Source organism: Panthera tigris, chromosome C1, assembly GCF_018350195.1.
Source record: "Panthera tigris isolate Pti1 chromosome C1, P.tigris_Pti1_mat1.1, whole genome shotgun sequence".
NCBI classification, from domain to species: Eukaryota; Metazoa; Chordata; class Mammalia; order Carnivora; family Felidae; genus Panthera; species Panthera tigris.
In genome coordinates, this window is record NC_056667.1 from 207,777,563 (window position 1) to 207,790,649 (window position 13,087).

General features: G+C 37.3%; 1 long non-coding RNA gene across 1 annotated transcript; it reads right to left on the minus strand.

Moving 5' to 3' along the window:
• Positions 1-959: 959 nt before the first annotated feature.
• On the minus strand, positions 960-4,695 carry LOC122241471. The gene is made up of 3 exons (XR_006221640.1): positions 4,197-4,695; positions 3,586-3,757; positions 960-1,462 (listed from the first exon to the last, which is right to left on the minus strand). It is a non-coding gene; the product is annotated as an uncharacterized LOC122241471 (long non-coding RNA).
• Between the last annotated feature and the right edge of the window lie 8,392 nt (positions 4,696-13,087).

The following is a 13,087-nucleotide window of genomic DNA, read 5'->3' on the forward strand; positions in this document are numbered from 1 at the left end:
CTATTATGAATTAGTAGTGAATTTCCACCGAGTTAAAAATAAAACTCAACTTCACAGGGGCTTTTTATGGAGTTTTTGATGCCATTGGATGGGAGACTCCATACAGAACATTTATTTCTCTGTAATCTGCTTGAAAACTGCAAAAAATGAAACCTATCAATGCCTTCAAAACTTCTAAGACTCCAGCCACGGACTAATACAAAGTAATAATAACTCATTAAAAATTCAAGCTTTCAAAATGAAATCTAAATTGGCATTGCAAAAGCACAGGAGAATTAAAATCAATGCTTGAATTATGTGGGCTCTTGTTAGCTTTATGCCACTCTGGGTGTCGATCTTTAAACACGCCCCCAAAATGTAGCAACATGGTAAGGTAGTACTAGTAAAATTGGACAAGGAATGGATTTCTACAAAGGAAAGAAACTATGTGACAAACTGTTTTGTTCCTAAATTCTCTGTGAGCTCCATTGCCCTACGGATAAAGCTTCTCCATAATTACTTTTTCTAGGCCAAAGTACTACTGTTTGCCAATGCCTAATGAGCTCCCACTTTCGCTTATGGGAGTCAATGATCTGCACAGAGAAATCTTTTATCAATTAGGTATAAAAGATCATCTTCCCATCTTGACTTGTATCCGCCCTAGATGGAAACCACTTTTGCCAAGCCCCTCAGTTCATCAAGACATACTATTTATATGTTTCACAACCACACTCAATTCTAACTCAATTTCCTAAGACAAAGTACTGCTGTAAGTGGAATTCAGGAAAACAAGGTAGTTGCAGCTTGCAGTAGATTCTACAGGGGAAAATAAATCCTGTGATCTGTTGCCGTGTTAACGTTAAAGAACATCAAGTCTAGGGGAAAATATACACTGCGTCTAGCTGGAATCCATAGCGGCCTCACATGATAAAATAGGAGTCGAAGTAAATATCCTTTATTTCATTTGTGTGGATGGAATTTTGGCTTAACTACATAGAGCCTTTTAACTTCTGGCCAATTATCAACAGAAGCACCTAGATGTAAGTACAGTAAAATTAGCATCATACACTTTCACATAAATGGAAATATTGCCAAACCTGCCAGAATATGACAGTTATGCAGTATTTCAAAATTGCATTGTATGTCCCCCTGTTTGCTGAGCTTGATTTTTGAAGTGACAAAGTGCTTTCAAACTAGCAATTCTTTTTTCCCCTCACTAATTGGCGTCTACAATAACAGACTCTCCTTCATTTATGGAGATGATGCCACCGATTTGCCATCTTCTGGGCCGGAGTCGGTAGATGGTGAATTAGCCTGTCACTCTCAGGAGTACATTTGCACTTGTCCCTGCCTAATTTCTGCTCGTCCTCTAACATGTGAACATCAGCACACATCTTTAGAGTGTTGGCTGGGAACGGGGTGTAGGCGGTGGCCACGGCTCTCTTCTCAGGATCACCCTCAATCTTGACCTTGAAAAAGCCTACTGGAGAAAACATCCACAAGTTATCATGCTGCGGAACTAGAGTGGTCAGCCGTTTGCTGGGACACTGCCGTCTCACATGGGCAGTTCAGAACACAACATTTCCATATACCTCCTGCTTTCCATCATGTTCATTAAAAAAAAAAAAAAAAAAAAAAGGTTATGTACACTGAGGACCAAAGTTGCCCTGACTTGTAAGAGGTTTGAAGTCTTCTTGGACTTGGGAGAACTTCAATTACCCATTTAGACACCTTATATTATATTCGAGAATATTGGAGCAGCTATGAAAAGATAGCAGGGAAGAGAAAACACCATGTGATCCTGAAATAATCAATTCATATGTGACTGCCAAAGGTGTGTTATGAAGATATATATAAATATATCTGTGTCCCCAGATATTGAACTTTAGAAAATAAATGCGAAAATAACTACCTTTGAATCCTTCCTGAAATAGAGTCATGCAAAGGGATTCTGAAACTATCATGACTGCAGGGCAATACATCTATTACATCTAAAATCGGTACCCTTAGATATTGAGTATAAAAATATCCTTTTATACTCAGGATTTTGTGTGTATTAGTTTCCAGAAATGCTTTTAATTGTAGAAAGTACATTACAAGAGGGAGAAACACTCTGGCTATTTTTGCGAAGAAACACTTAGCGGCTACATTTACTTCTATGTATGTATACCTTCAAATCATAAACATCACTATGTAAATGTTGTTTTATGATTGTAGTGTAACCATGGAGTTTGTTCTTTTGTGTAATGGGAGCCACTAGTAGTAGAAAAGTAAAAGCTAATAGACTAAACATAAAAAGAGGAATTGATCGTTAAGAACAACGTAAGTACTGTAAAATATAAGATTTCACAGCAATGAAATGCTGACTCCTTGGACAGGGATAAAGGATGCTTCTCCAGGGAAACATCAAATACGAAAACATTTTTGAAAATGTCCTGGAAAAAGCTATTTTCAATGAAAATTCTAAAATCTGCCTTAGGGCAGATATAGATTTTGCAGAGCCTTTAAAAAAAAAATGCAAAATACAAAAGTAAATATGAAAGTGAATATTCATTTACAATGGGAGAAAAAATACAAGAAATCACAAAGTCTTCACAGTTGACAGCACAAAATCTGGAAAAATAGCATTTCTATTAAACACCTTTTAATAATTAAACATATTTATAAGTCTTTTTCCTATATTTTGACTGCATATTATTTGATGACTCCTTCATATGAAAACTACGTTGTCATATTTCCCATAGAGAGGAGGGAAAAAAAATGCACTTTGCTCTAGCATGGTTAGCTGAAATCTATTTCTTATTATTGGCAGTTTATAAAACTTCTTTTCAGATTTGTGGCTTATTTTCTGTAATATCATGTAAATATCAGACTTGTCACATTTGGGAAACCTCTCTCAAACTTGTCCTTTATATGCTACTTGTCACACTAATAACTATATACCCTCCCTTGTCAAATTGTTGCAGACAGGAGGGAGGGAGCCATAAAATATAACAATATTTCCCCATTCCACTTTGCCTCACACCAAAACCATTCTGTTTATCTCAATAAACACCAAAAAATTGCCAAGAGAAAAATTGCATTTGTTTCAGGTTAATATTCTTTCAAGGATTCTGACACACCGTGCCGGTGATCAAGCTAATAACAAATAAATACATTTCTAAAAAAAATTGATAATGGTACCTTTTTCTTTCTACTCTTCATATTTCATTCTCTTGAATGACCTATTGAATACATTGTCTTATGTCTATTTTTAAATCAATAAAATGATCTACCTGTGTAATAAAGGCATCAAGAAGTTACCGATGTTTGGAAGCTGAAAAATCTTAACATTGTAAAGTAAAAAATGATCATGCATTTTAATGGGAATGCGTGACAAATCTTTGAGTAAAATGGCACGCGGGCTGACAAATTTAAACTAGGAGCAGCTGAAAAGTAAGGAGGAGGTTAACAAATTTCTAACATTAAAATTAACCCAGTTAACATCTCATAACATTGTAAGAATATGTCCCATTTTATTTTCTGGTGAGGCAATCATAACCGATCTGAAAGCAAATATAATGTATTAAATATGATTATAATGATAAAAGTTATTACAGTACTTACATCGTTTCATAAATGACCGGACCACCTCCTATTATCTTGTAATGTTTGCAAAAGATGTCATTATTTTGTTGCACTTAGTAGTTTAAAATCTGAAGATTTCTTTTTGCCGGCTAATTCAGGTCAAATCACACAGCCATGCATTCTCATCCAAAATTCAGAGATCTTTAACCTCCTGTGGGTAAGAGTCATGGCAGATAAATATTTATAGAAGTCCACAGCAAAGCTTCTGTTTGTTAGAAAAATCTCCAAGAATGACATGACCTCAGAATTTTCTGGAATCATGTTCCTGTTGTGATCTATAGGGTTCAGAGGCCCTTGCCTTGTGTAAATATAAAGCCCTAGGGAAGACCATTAAAAATTGTGTCCATTTTTTATGTTTGACATTCACTTCGTTTTGGAACCACTATTTTTTTTTAATTTTTTTATCATTTTTCTTAATCTTATAAGCTAAAAGGTTAAGTAGGAGGATAGTATGTTACGGGATATAAATATCAAAATGATCAAGGCTGACAATTTTCATGACATCTAAAAAGTTGAATTTCTATCTTAGAACCCCTCGGTTCCTCTCAGCCTCCCCTTCCTTATTTCCATACATCCATACACACTCTTACCTCTCTCCATTTCGCTTTGAAGAAAAACCACCTTCTCCTTGTTTAAAGCTCACTCAAGACTTATCAATGGACCCCGCTCTCCTGACCTTAATGGACATAGCTCCATAATTTAGCCTTTCTCTGCTTCATTTTCAACTCCTCCTTCTCTACTAGCTTCTTTTCATTCATTACTCAAAGTGTTCCAATGCCTCCCATTTTCAAGCACTTGCCCTTTATCCTGTGTCTATTTCCTTTCCTCTCTCATCCCTTCAAGGACCAAGCATCAGGAAGATGTCATCTTTGGTTGTCTTCCCTTGTAACTTGTCCTTCATTCTCAGCACACTCCTATGAGGCTTCACCCATGCCACTAGGAGTTCTTGCAAGCATCACAAAGTCTTCCACATCACAAGACCCAGGGACAACTCTGAGGCTTTATCTTATTTAAGTTCTCCATAGCATGTCCTGGCCACTTCATTCTTCTTGAAGTTCCTCCCTTGATGCCTTGATTCTCCCTCCATGATTTGCTCACCATTCCTTCATGGGCTCCTTTGCTCTTCTTCTCATAGTGGGATGCCCACATTTCTGTCTGAAGCCCTCTCCTTCTCTCATTTGCCATCCTCTCCTGGCCACCTCATTCATCTCTATGATGTCAGCTCTTGACTATATACTGATGGCTTTCAGAGGTCTCCATCCTAGACTTCTCCTGGATAGATAGCTATGCTTCCTCTTTCACAACAGATGCCATACTTGTAGCTATTGTGTCAAGCCTTCTTTTCTAACAGTGACAAGGACCTGTTGTTCATTGCTGAATCCCCAGCACCCAGCCGAGGGTGGACATCACCATGAGAAGTGTAACATCCGCTCATTTTCTTAAGCTCAACACTTGAGAGCAAATATCTGATTCTTCCCTCCCTTACCTTCCACAAGGGAGGACTCAACGAGTTCAGCTGATCCCAATTTCTTAAATATCTCTTGAATCCGAATCTGCCCTTTCCTTTATTGTCATAGAATCTTAACCTCATCCAGGTAACTTGACTGGATATTTCCATCCATCCTCTGTTCCCTTCCATCTCCCCATAAATATCCTACGGCTCTTTATAAAATGCAAATCAGGCCACATTATTTTCCTGCTGAAAGTTTTTCAGTGATTTCCCAACAGGTTAAGAGGCTTAGTCTTTAGAATATGTCTGTATATTTGTGAATATGCATGTGTATGTATGTGTTTGTGTATGTGCGTGTGTGTGTATGTATATATGAATGGGTGTGTGAGCACGTCAGCCTTCCTGACTTGGCCCCTGCCTCCTTGCCCATCCTCATTCTTACTCCTCTCCCCACCATCCCAGTTTTGCTCCAGCAAGACCAGATGACTTAAAGTTCCCCAACTAAGGTCAATACACTGGAGTGTCAACATGATGGAATGTATCTATCTAATAGGTTTGTCACAATCCAGTTCAGATGTCCCACTTTTTGAAGGTCTTCCCTGACCCTTCCCTCCTACACAGGGCCCCACTTCTTAATATTTACTTTCCCTATTGCCTTGATGACTCTGGACTCTATGGGGTATTTCAGCATCAATCCCAACCATGAGACCATTGTGTCTTCCAAGAAATCTCAGTAACTATTTCTTAGTAAACTTTATTTGTTAAAGCAGTTTTAGGTTCATGGCAAAATTGAGCAGAAAACACAGAGTTCCCATATATCCACTAACTCCCACTCTCGTGTCCAAACCCATAGCTTCCTGTATGATCAACATCCTCACCACAAAGCTACCTTTGTTACAATCAGTGAACCTACACAGACACATCATTATCACCCAAACACCACAGTTTACATTAGAGTTCACTCTTGGTGTTGTACATTTTATGGATTTAAGCAAATATATAATGATGTGATATACCATTACAGTGTCATACAGAGTAATTTCTCTGCCCTAAAAATCCTCTGTGTTTTTCTATTCATCCCTCCCCGTTAACTCTTTTTTTTTTTTTATTTTTAAAAAAAAATTTTTTTCACGTTTATTTATTTTTGAGACAGAGAAAGACAGAGCATGAACGGGGGAGGGTCAGAGAGAGGGAGACACAGAATCTGAAACAGGCTTCAGGCTCTGAGCTGTCAGCACAGAGCCCGACACGGGGCTCGAACTCATGGACCGCGAGATCATGACCTGAGCCGAAGTCAGCCGCTTAACTGACTGAGCCACCCAGGCGCCCCACTCCCCGTTAACTCTTAGCACCTATCACTAATCATTTTACCATCTGCAGAGTTTTGCCTTTTGCAGAATGTCTTACACATGGAATCCTACAGCATGCACCTTTTTCCTATCAGCTTCTTTCTTTTAGTAGTACACATTTAAGTTTCCTTCATGGAATCAGTGGCTTTTTAATCTTTGATTTTCTGGGACCTAAGACAGTTCTGCTCACAGAACAGATACCAAAGAAGTCTTAGTTGCATTAAATCTATTAATTTGTTTGGATTGTATAATTATTTGCATCCTCCCTTGAAGATACATTCTTCTATCATTTTCTGACTTCTATCTCTTATTCTAAAAGAAGAGAAAATCACAAAAAATAACTTAAAAAATCCACTTGATTTTGTCTGTTTTAAGCTTTTATGCAGAATTTAAAAAGACAATGAGTAGTATTTTCTACATGCAATACTAAGATTTACCAATGCACATTTATACTTTTCTTTGAATTAGAACAATACGTGTTCATTAACAACTGAATTTGGGGGCTCCTGGGTGGCTGAGTTGGTTGAGCATCTGACTCTTGATTTTGGCTCGGGTCATGATTTCATGACTCATGGAATAGGGTCCTGCATTGGGTTCTGCACTAAAAGTGGAAACTGCTTGGGATTCTCTCTCTCCCTCTCTCTCTCTGCCCCTTGTATGCTTATGTTCTCTCTCTCTCCTCTCTCTCTCTCTCTCTCTCTCTCTCTCTCTCACACACACACACACACAATAAATAAGCTTTTTTTAAAAAGCAATTATGGGGCACCTGGGTGGCTCAGTCGGTTAAGCGTCCAACTTCGGCTCAGGTCACGATCTCGCGGTCCGTGAGTTCGAGCCCCGCGTCGGGCTCTGGGCTGATGGCTCGGAGCCTGGAGCCTGCTTCTGATTCTGTGTCTCCCTCTCTCTCTGCCCCCCCCCCCCCCGGTTCATGCTCTTTCTCTCTCTGTCTCAAAAATAAATAAACGTTAAAAAAAAAATTTTAAAAAAAAGCAATTAAATTTTTTGCTTCCTTAAAACTATACCTCCAACTGCATTTACCTCCCTCTCTCTGACCATTTTTCCTTGGTCATCTTTTCCATTCAGAAACAAAGATACTCTTAAGGCTGTATTGGCATTGTCATTTCCAACTAAGTTTTTATCTACAGCAATTATCTTGCAATTCTTGAGTGAATTTGCTGAATTCATTTCAATGGCAACACACAAATGAGCATCCCACTCTGTGTCAAAAGTGAGAGTGTAAACAGGAATTCTTGGCTAATACCGGTTATGGCCACTGGTGATTTGTATGGCCATAATTCATCGTCATGTGAATCATCTCAGTTGTCTAAAAACATACTCACGGATGCATCATTTCTCAAATGTTGGTGTATATCAGAATCACTGAAGGTGTTCGTTAAGGTTAACATTCCCCAGGCACACTCCGTAGACGTCCCTGAGAACCAACAACATGCATATTTAATGAGCGTCCCAGGTGATTCTGATGCAGATGCTAGGGAATCTGCTATCAAAAAAGGAAGTGTGGAACCCCATACAAAAATGCTTGCAAGCAGGTGGCTACTAGCTACAAGAAACCTCTCAGTGAAAGTAATAAGACTGATCATCTGTTAAATTTAATGCTCTATTCTAAATGAAAATTACAGGAGCAAACCTAATTGATTTCTATGTGTTAATTAACAGGGGGGAAATAACCAAAATGTCTCCAGTACCACAATCTGGGGGATGGTTTGTACTTAAAGAGAAAATGGCTGTTTTATTAGTATGGTGATATTCTTGGGTGAGGAAAATTTTTCGAGTCTGGGACTTGAGAAAATTGCTTCCTGTAAACGGAGGTTGGAAATCTTAAGAAATTTGTTCAGATCTGCAAAGTTCTCGTATGTCATTTTTCCCATCAGACTAGAAATATATTGCTAGTAAACATATTGCTTATTTTGCTAGAAAACCAGCAATGCATTTAAATCTCTCCATAGGTACCTGACAATTTTATGTGGCTGGGACTAATGAGCTGGAAGTCAAATAACAAAGCCATTTTTTGCTACCTTCTTTGCCAACTTCGTTCCCTTTTCTTGTCACAAACTTGGGCACATATAAATGACTTATCCTTTCTGTCTCATGCTCTTTTACAAATTATTTGAGCTAGCGAGATCATCTTAATGGGCTTAATCTCTACTCTTATTAAACTGATAGATAATAACAAAATCATGTCCTGGATTAAGAGAAAATAATTGGTAATTTTTTAGCTCATGATGGAAATACTTAAAGCATATTGTAACTTCTTAATGGCAGCACATCATTAACAAGGTTCTTAGTAATAAGGACCAGAGACAAATGGTCTTAAGGCTTTCTGAAAGTATGATTATGTTTACCTCTTTTCTTGAGTATAAACATGCTGGTAGACTGTTTGAAAATGTGTAATAGTGAGAAGCCAAGAAATAAAAAAGGTGCCAAGACAGAGTAAAGAAGCAGAGACTAACTTTAGAGTTGGACAAATATGTAAGAAGGTGAATGTATTGAACATTGATCTGGTAAGTAGAGAAATTTCATTTCAAAGGCAGCTAGAAATTTAAAATAAGCTTCTGACTACAAGGAACATCGGGAATATTTCTAGCAGATGGCTTTCAGACTCTTGTGAAGTGATTGGAAACACTGCTATTTTTTTAAGCTGGTGCCAACCATTAATACTGCAGGGTCAATATCAATACCCTTCCTGCAGAAAGAACCTTTGCAGGTCCTCTCTCTAAACTTCTGAATGTAACGAAAGAAAAAAAAATACATGGAGATGGGAATACAATGCATCATTTGTTTTCCAAGTCCATGGTCACTAAGGAAAGTATTTTGGAAGGAGGTGCAAGACAAGGAAAAAATAGCAATTCTAGAAGAATTTATGAGAAAATATTTACCTTTTAGTGATGTCTAATTCATCGCCAGCTACCTCTCCACCTCTGCCTACACTGGGCCTCAAGTTGAACAAGTCCCCACAGGGGACCACAACTCTCATCAAATTGGTCTCCACAGAAACATCTGGTCACCTCTGGTCTTCATATAGTTGAGCAGCCAATTGTTAATGGTCATCTAACCTGTGTAAGAAACTGTGCCAGCCCTGTTCAGATTTCAAAAGCGTTCAAGAATAATTCGTACCCCTGTGAAACTTAGATGTTCTGGTGGAGATTGAAGAAAAGTGTGCAAAGTCCCACCTCATAAAAATCAAGCTCTGGGTTGGTTATTAGTAGGGAGGCCTCACATTTGTTTAAGAGAAGCTAAGAGAAAGTTGCTCTGAGAAGGAGGGATTAATGTTAGTTACAGGAAACAGGAAAGATTCAGACGGACAGAAGAGGAGGGAATGATCTGAAAGGAGACACCTGTTTGAGGAAAGCAGGAAACAGAAAAATGTAGTAAAGTAGTGAGTAGATTTCCAGCCAGTAGGGTAGGGGGCTGGGGAAGAGAATGCAAAAAGAAAGAGAGAAAGAAAAGACTGCTATCTTAAAAAGTATTTAAATACATTGAGAATCCATCTTCAAAATCAGGTTTAAGAATTTGGACGTAAGGAAAGAATGTGGAAAGAACAATTGTGGAGCATTTATGATGTCCCAGGGATTGAGCCAGAGGCTGTGTGAAAAAAAAACAAAACAAAACAAAACAAAAACAAAGCAAGCAAACAAACAAATAAATGAATTTAAAAATTAAAAATTAAAATAAATTGTAAGGTTAAGCATCAACACAGAATGACAACATAAGAATTATTCCTGAAAAATTTTAGGTTGACGTGTCATTTGGGGGAAGTTTGGAGAACGAAGAAATCGATTGCAGGGACACTGAACCCAAAAGTCATTTCAGAAATAAAAGAAGATCTTTCACCTCTTTGGTTAGATTTATTCCTAGGTATTTTATGTTTTTTTCTGCAACTGGATGGACTAAATGGGTAAGGGGCACTAAGGAATCTACTCCTGAAATCATTGTTGCACTATATGCTAACTAATTTGAATGTAAATTTTAAAAAATAAAAAATAAAATTAAAATTCAAAAAAAGAGAAAAGAAAAATGAACCTCTAAAAGCACAAAAAAGAAGAAGAAGAAGAAGAAGAAGAAGAAGAAAAAGAAGATCTTGCTCCAAATGGTGGCAGTGAGCAGAGGAAAACAGAGAGGAACATTTGCTCATGTTGTTATGACTCCGCCATTTTCATCCAGTAGATATTTTCACATTGTGTTTACCTGGAGGCTATTCTGAGTATACGTATAATCAGAATATAGAGCAACTGAAGGATTTTTGAAGGGAAAGCATCCTCCAGAGTATAATTCCTTAAACCACCTTAATTCCTTCATCAATTGTGTAAACAGAGAAGAGAAATTACTCCTAATTGTTCCATTTTTATTCTTATTTCACTGAAATTATCGTAATCAAAATAAATTATTTTTCTCCAGACAAAGTTTCAAAGCAATAATTGATTTATCAATCACTTTTTTTTTGGTATTTTTTTTGGATTTTTTTGTTTTATTTTCAATAACAAATTTTACCCTTTCAGATCCATTATTGTGAGTTTTCTTTTTTGGCCAGTAATCCTATCCAGTCTAACTTACCCAGGTCACATTTCTAAGGATCAAAAAGTTGTGTCAAAAATATTTGATTTTTCCACCAATTTGTTAGACCTATCAAGTTTTGGATTTGCCTTTTTAGCAATGGCTTGTTTTACTTCCCATTAATTACCCCATTGAGAATATTCATTATGAAATCTAAGAATAGACTGATAGCTTATATTATTTGTCAGGTAATAAATACAAAATTTTTGATGAAAAAATTTCTTAGCTATTCCAGCATTGCCAAATTGTGAAAATCCCTTAAAATCTCAAAAATCTTATTTCAAAAATATCCATGAGTACTTTTTCCCTCAAATGGCATGCTCTTAGTTCAGTGTTCTTGATCTCTTACAGATTAGGCAAAAACAATTGAATCTAAATGGTATGTTTAAAATAGAAGGATCAAAACATTACTTTCCAATGCGAAAAACACTGAAACTCAGGGCTAAGTTGGGGTAACTATCTGGTGGGATTGGGAATGGGAAAGATGAATAAAAAATGAGCTCATGAGGGCACCTGGGTGGCTCAGTAGGTTAAGCTCTGATTTCGGTTCAGGTCATGATCTCACAGTTCATGGGTTCGAGCCCTGCGTTGGGCTCTGCGCTGACAGCTCAGAGCCTGGATCCTGCTTCAGATTCTGTGTCTCCCTCTCTCTCTCTCTCTCTCTCTCTCTCTTCCCCCTCCCCTGCTCACACTCTGTCTCTCTCTCAAAAATAATAAAAATAAACATTAAAAACAAATGAGCTCATGACTTTGAGATCGGGTGACATGTAGACTATTCATGGCACTAAAGAAATTGGGAATTCTTTATGATAAAATCTTGAATGGCTTGAACCATACAACCGTGGTATTTGTTTCAACATTATATTCTTCATGTTGGAAGGACACCTTAGAAGTACTGAGCTGGAATACAGGTGAGCACTCAAGGTTCAAAATAACATGAGAGTTACAGAGCCAGAGTTGACACACAGAGAATTATTAGTGTATGACCCAAGAAAGAGGGTGTAGTGAGAGAATGTAACAAACGATGAGCAGAGAGAACTTTAGAGTCTAAGGAGAGAAATGAAAGTTAGAAGGACAAAGAAGGAAGCATTGTCGAGAAACATGGCAGGAGAGCTGGGAAATGTGTCATGATGGAACGCAAGGAAGAAGAAAATTTCAAACGGGGAAGACTGAGCAACAATAAGGAATATGGACACCATCCTTTTATTCATTCAACAGCAGTGAACCATAGCTATGATCTGGGCATTTTGAAAGGTGCTGAGGAAAGACAGTTTCTGCCCTCAAAGAATCCAGAGCACAGACAATTCAATATAGGATATCGTTGTACAGGAACACAGAGAAAAGTTAAGGATTATCAAATAATTTATGTAAAAATCCATGGACTATAAAATGTTATACATGTTAGGTATTTTATTTATTACTAACAATAAAAGTTGAGAAGAACCTTCTGGATTTCGAGTCAAGGAGTCCATCACTGGCATTCAAATAATAACATTTCAGTTGAGTGGTATTTCCTTCTATGCCTATTCAGCTTTTAGTAACTCACAGAAAATCTGTAATTTTATAAGTATAAATTAAATTTTGGACTGAAGCCAGTGCTTCCTGAATTGCAATATGCCAAAAGAACAAAAGAACTATTCTCTTAATGTTTGTCTATATTGATGATCTTCATCCTAAAGACTAAGAACCATGTTATGCAGTCATGAGACCAACTAAGTGTTTGATCCCAGAATCATTGATTTTCACATAGCTTCCAAATTTAGAAGTTCTGCCCCTGGTGACATTGTAGCCCTTTAATATTCTTTCTCAGGGAAATGCTACAGAACGCTAATGATTACTAATTGGAAGAAACAGTAAGAGCTCTATTGAACCATTTCTCAAAGGAAAGTATCTAATGAGTACATTTATAAAAATAGACTTGAGTGTTTATGTAAAGTAGCTGTTTTGCATTTTGTAAAACGAACTTTACATTAATATGTTGGCATGCTACGCTAGATAATTTTTGATAAATTCGATTTTGAGCTTTGGTGAAAAATATGCAGGATTCAGTTTGAGACAGTTGTTCTTGGCCAATTAGGATGGGCAGAGGAAGAGGTGGGAGAGTGAGCAG